Below are 6,423 nucleotides of genomic sequence, written 5' to 3'. Positions count from 1 at the left end.
CCTTATGGGCTGTAGGAGGAAGGGAACCAGCCCCAAGTGGGCTGGGCGCATCCCCCCCTTGGGCCCATGCGCCTAGGGTTGGGGGGAACCCTAAGGGGGGCGCCCCCCTTGCTTGGGGGGCAAGCCCCCTCCCCTTGGCCGCCGCCCCCCCTCTAGATCTCATCTAGAGGGGGCCGGCCCCTTCCCCCTTCCCCTATAAATAGAGGGGCGAGGGGAGGGCTGCATACCACATCCAAGGCGCAGCCCCTCCCCTCCCCAACACCTCTCCTCCTTCGTTAAGAGCTTGGCGAAGCCCTGCCAGAGTACTGCTGCTCCACCACCACCACGCCGTCGTGCTTCTGTTGCAGCTCTCTTCCTCAACCTCTCCCTCCTCCTTGTTGGATCAAGGCGCGGGAGACGTCCTGGCTCCGTACGTGTGTTGAACGCGGAAGTGCCGTCCGTTCGGCGCTCGGTCATCGGTGATATGGATCACGACGAGTATGACTCCATCAACCCCGTTCTCTTGAACGCTTCCGCTCGCGATCTACAAGGGTATGTAGATGCACTTCCCTCTCCCTCGTCGCTAGATGACTCCATAGATTGATCCTTGTGATGCGTAGAAAATTTTAAAATTCTGCTACGTTCCCCAACAGTGGCATCATGAGCTAGGTCTATGCGTAGTTTATATGCACGAGTAGAACACAAGTTGTTGTGGGCGTCGATTTTGTCAATTTACTTGCCGTTACTAGTCTTATCTTGATTCGGCGGCATCGTGGGATGAAGCGGCCCGGACCGACCTTACACGTACACTTATGTGAGACATGTTCCACCGACTGACATGCACTAGTTGCATAAGATGGCTAGCGGGTGTCTGTCTCTCCCACTTTAGTCGGATCGGATTCGATGAAAAGGGTCCTTATGAAGGGTAAATAGAAATTGACATATCACATTGTGGTTTTGGCGTAGGTAAGAAACGTTCTTGCTAAGAAACCTATAGCAGCCACGTAAAAATTTTACAACAACAATTAGAGGACGTCTAACTTGTTTTTGCAGCATATGTCGTGTGATGTCATATGGCCAAAAGGATGTGATGACTGATATATGTGATGTATGAGATTGATCATGTTCTTGTAATAGGAATCACGACTTGCATGTCGATGAGTATGACAATCGGCAGGAGCCATATGAGTTGTTTTAATTTATTTATGACATGCGTGTCAACATAAACGTCATGTAATTACTTTACTTTATTGCTAAACCGTTAGCCATAGTAGTAGAAGTAATAGATGACGAGACAACTTCATGAAGACACGATGATGGAGATCATGGTGTCATGCCGGCGACAACGATGATCATGGCGCCCCGAAGATGGAGATCAAAAGGAGTAAAATGATATTGGCCATATCATGTCACTATTTGATTGCATGTGATGTTTATCATGTTTTACATCTTATTTGCTTAGAACGACGGTAGCTTAAATAAGATGATCCCTCGCAATAATTTCAAGAAAGTGTTCCCCCTAACTGTGCACCGTTGCGAAGGTTCGTTGTTTTGAAGCACCACGTGATGATCGGGTGTGATAGATTCTAACGTTCGAATACAACAGGTGTACGCCAGATTTACACACACAATACACTTAGGTTGACTTGACGAGCCTAGCATGTACAGACATGGCCTCGGAACATGGAAGACTGAAAGGTCGAACATGAGTCGTATATAAGATACGATCAACATGAAGATGTTCACCGATGATGACTAGTCCGTCTCACGTGATGATCGGACACGACCTAGTTGACTCGAATCATGTATCACTTAGATGACTAGAGGGATGTCTATCTGAGTGGGAGTTCATTAAATAATTTGATTAGATGAACTTAATTATCATGAACTTAGTCTAAAATCTTTACAATATGTCTTATAGATCAAATGACCCACGCTAATGTTGCCCTCAACTTCAACGTGTTCCTAGAGAAAACCAAGCTGAAAGACGATGGTAGCAACTATACGGACTGGGTCCGGAACTTGAGGATCATCCTCATAGCTGCCAAGAAAGCATATGTCCTTGAAGCACCGCTAGGTGATGCACCAGCCCCAGCAAACCAAGACGTTATGAACGCTTGGCAGACCCGTGTTGAAGATTACTCCCTGGTTCAGTGCGGCATGCTTTACAGCTTAGAACCGGGGCTCCAAAAGCGTTTCGAGCAGCACGGGGCATATGAGATGTTCTAAGAGCTGAAAATGGTTTTCCAAGCTCATGCCCGGGTCGAGAGATATGAAGTCTCCAACAAGTTCTACAGTTGTAAGATGGAGGAGAATAGTTCTGTCAGCGAGCACATACTCAAAATGTCTGGGTTGCACAACCGCTTGACTCAGGTGGGAGTTAATCTCCCGGATGACGCGGACGTTGACAGAATCCTTCAGTTGCTTCCACCGAGCTACAAGAGCTTTGTGATGAACTTCAATATGTAGGGGATGGAAAAGACCATTCCTGAGGTATATTCAATGCTGAAATCAGCAGAGGTGGAGATCAAAAAGGAACATCAAGTGTTGATGGTGAATAAAACCACTAAGTTTAAGAAAGGCAAGGGTAAGAAGAACTTCAAGAAGGACGGCAAGGGAGTTGCCGCGCCCGGTAAGCCAGTTGCCGGGAAGAAGCCAAAGAATGAACCCAAGCCTGAGACTAAGTGCTTTTATTGCAAGACAAGAAGGCCGGCAACACTAAAGGTATATGTGATATACATGTTATTGATGTGTACCTTACCAGTACTCGTAGTAGCTCCTGGGTATTTTATACCGATGCGGTTGCTCATATTTATAACTCAAAACAGGAGCTGCGGAATAAGCGGAGACTGGCGAAGGACGAGGTGACGATGCGCGTCGGGAATGGTTCCAAGGTCGATGTGATCGCCGTTGGCACGCTACCTCTACATTTACCTACATGATTAGTTTTAAACCTCAATAATTGTTATTTAATGCCAGCTTTGAGCATGAACATTATATCAGGATCTCGTTTAATACGAGATGGATACTCATTTAAATCCGAGAATAATGGTTGTTCTATTTATATGAGAGATATGTTTTATGGTCATGCCCCGCTGGTGAATGGTTTATTCTTAATGAATCTCGAACGTAATGTTACACATATTCATAGTGTGAATACCAAAATATGTAAGGTTGATAATGATAGTTCCACATACTTGTGGCACTGCCGCCTTGATCACATTGGTGTCAAACGCATGAAGAAGCTCCATGCAGATGGACTTTTGGAGTCTCTTGATTATGAATCATTTGACACGTGCGAACCATGCCTCATGGGTAAAATGACCAAGACTCCGTTCTCCGGAACAATGGAGCGAGCAACCAACTTATTGGAAATCATACATACTGATGTGTGCGGTCCAGTGAGTGTTGAGGCTCGCGGTGGCTATCGTCATGTTCTCACCCTCATTGATGACTTAAGTAGATATGGGTATGTCTACTTAATGAAACACAAGTCTGAGACCTTTGAAAAGTTCAAGAAATTTCAGAGTGAGGTTGAGAATTATCGTGACAGGAAAATCAAGTTCTTACAATCAGATCGTGGGGGAGAATATTTGAGTCACGAATTTGGCACGCACTTACGGAAATGTGGAATAGTTTCACAACTCACGCAGCCTGGAACACCTCAGCGAAATGGTGTGTCTGAACATCGTAATCGCACTCTATTGGATATGGTGCGATCTATGATGTCTCTTACCGATCTACCGCTCTCATTTTGGGGCTATGCTTTAGAGACTGCCGCATTCACTTTAAATAGGTCTCCGTCAAAATCCGTTAAGACGACACCGTATGAATTATGGTTTGGGAAGAAACCTAAGCTGTCGTTTCTAAAAGTTTGGGGATGCGATGCTTATGTCAAGAAACTTCAACCTGAAAAGCTCGAACCCAAGTCGGAAAAATGCGTCTTCATAGGATACCCTAAGGAAACCATTGGGTATACCTTCTACCTCAGATCCGAAGGCAAGATCTTTGTTGCCAAGAACGGATCCTTTCTGAAGAAAGAGTTTCTCTCGAAAGAAGTAAGTGGGAGGAAAGTAGAGCTTGATGAAGTACTGCCTCTTGAAACGAAAAGTAGCGCAGCTCAGGAAGATGTTCCTGTGGCGCCTGCGCCGACTAGAGGGGAAGTTAATGATGATGATCAATGTACTTCCGATCAAGCTCCTACTGAACTTCATAGGTCCACAAGGACATGTTCCGCACTAGAGTGGTACGGCAACCCTATCTTGGAAATCATGTTGTTAGAGAACGGTGAACCTTCAAACTATGAAGAAGCAATGGCGGGCCCAGATTCCGACAAATGGCTAGAAGCTATGAAATCCGAGATAGGATCCATGTATGAAAATGAAGTAAGGACTTTGACTGACTTGCCCGATGATCGGCGAGCCATAGAAAATAAATGGATCTTTAAGAAGAAGACAGACGCGGATGGTAATGTGACCATCTATAAGGCTCGGCTTGTCGCTAAGGGTTATCGACAAGTTCAAGGGGTTGACTACGATGAGACTTTCTCACCCGTAGCAAAGCTGAAGTCCGTCCGAATCATGTTAGCAATTGCCGCATTCTATGATTATGAGATATGGCAAATGGACGTCAAAACGACATTCCTTAATGGTTTCCTTAAGGAAGAATTGTATATGATGCAGCCGGAAGGTTTTGTCGATCCTAAGAATGCTGACAAAGTGTGCAAGCTCCAACGCTCAATCTATGGGCTGGTGCAAGCATCTTGGAGTTGGAACATTTGATTTGATGAGATGATCAAAGCGTTTGGGTTTACACAGACTTATGGAGAAGTCTGTGTTTACAAGAAAGTGAGTGGGACCTCTGTAGCATTTCTCATATTATATGTGGATGACATACTATTGATGGGAAATGATATAGAATTCTTGGAAAGCATAAAGGCCTACTTGAACAAGTGTTTTTCAATGAAGGACCTTGGAGAAGCTGCTTATATATTAGGCATCAAGATCTATAGAGATAGATCGAGACGCCTCATTGGTCTTTCACAAAGTATGTACCTTGACAAGATATTGAAGAAGTTCAATATGGATCAGTCCAAGAAGGGGTTCTTGCCTGTATTGCAAGGTGTGCGATTGAGCACGGCTCAATGCCCGACCACGGCAGAAGATAGAGAAAAGATGAGTGTCATCCCCTATGCCTCGGCCATAGGGTCTATTATGTATGCCATGATGTGTACCAGACCTGATGTAAACCTTGTCGTAAGTTTGGTAGGAAGGTAGCAAAGTAATCCCGGCATGGAACACAGGACAACGGTTAAGAATATCCTGAAGTACCCGAAGAGGACTAAGGATGTGTTTCTCGTTTATGGAGGTGACGAAGAGCTCGTCGTAAAGGGTTACGTCGATGCTAGCTTCGGCACAGATCTGGATGACTCTAAGTCACAAACCGGATACGTGTATATTTTGAATGGTGGGGCAGTTAGCTGGTGCAGTTGCAAGCAAAGCGTTGTGGCGGGATCTACATGTGAAGCGGAGTACATGGCAGCCTCGGAGGCAGCACAAGAAGCAATCTGGGTGAAGGAGTTCATTACCGACCTAGGAGTCATTCCCAATGCGTCGGGCCCAATGACTCTCTTCTGTGACAACACTGGAGCTATTACCTTGCCAAGGAGCCCAGGTTTCACAGGAAGACCAGGCATATCAAGCGTCGCTTCAACTCCATTCGTGAAAATATTCAAAATGGAGACGTAGATATTTGTAAAGTACATACGGACCTAAATGTCGCATATCCGTTGACTAAACCTCTTCCTCGAGCAAAACATGATCAACACCAGAACTCTATGGGTGTTCGATTCATCACAATGTAACTAGATTATTGACTCTAGTGCAAGTGGGAGACTGTTGGAAATATGCCCTAGAGGCAATAATAAAATGATTATTATTATATTTCCTCGTTCATGATAATTGTCTATTGTTCACGCTATAATTGTGTTATCTGGAAATCGTAATACATGTGTGAATACATAGACCACAACAAGTCCCTAGTGAGCCTCTAGTTGACTAGCTCGTTGATCAACAGATGGTCATGGTTTTCTGACTATGGACATTGGATGTCATTGATAACGGGATCACATCATTAGGAGAATGATATGATGGACAAGACCCAATCCTAAGCATAGCACAAGATCGTGTAGTTCGTCTGCTAGAGCTTTTCTAATGTCAAGTACCATTTCCTTAGACCATGAGATTGTGCAACTCCCGGATACCGTAGGAGTGCTTTGGGTGTGCCAAACTTCACAACGTAACTGGGTGGCTATAAAGGTGCACTACAGGTATCTCCGAAAGTGTCTGTTGGGTTGGCACGAATCGAGACTGGGATTTGTCACTCCGTATGACGGAGAGGTATCTCTGGGCCCACTCGGTGATGCATCATCATAATGAGCTCAAT

This window comes from Triticum dicoccoides, chromosome 2A (assembly GCF_002162155.2).
Source record: "Triticum dicoccoides isolate Atlit2015 ecotype Zavitan chromosome 2A, WEW_v2.0, whole genome shotgun sequence".
Taxonomy (NCBI): Eukaryota; Viridiplantae; Streptophyta; class Magnoliopsida; order Poales; family Poaceae; genus Triticum; species Triticum dicoccoides.
This window is presented reverse-complemented; position numbering follows the sequence as displayed.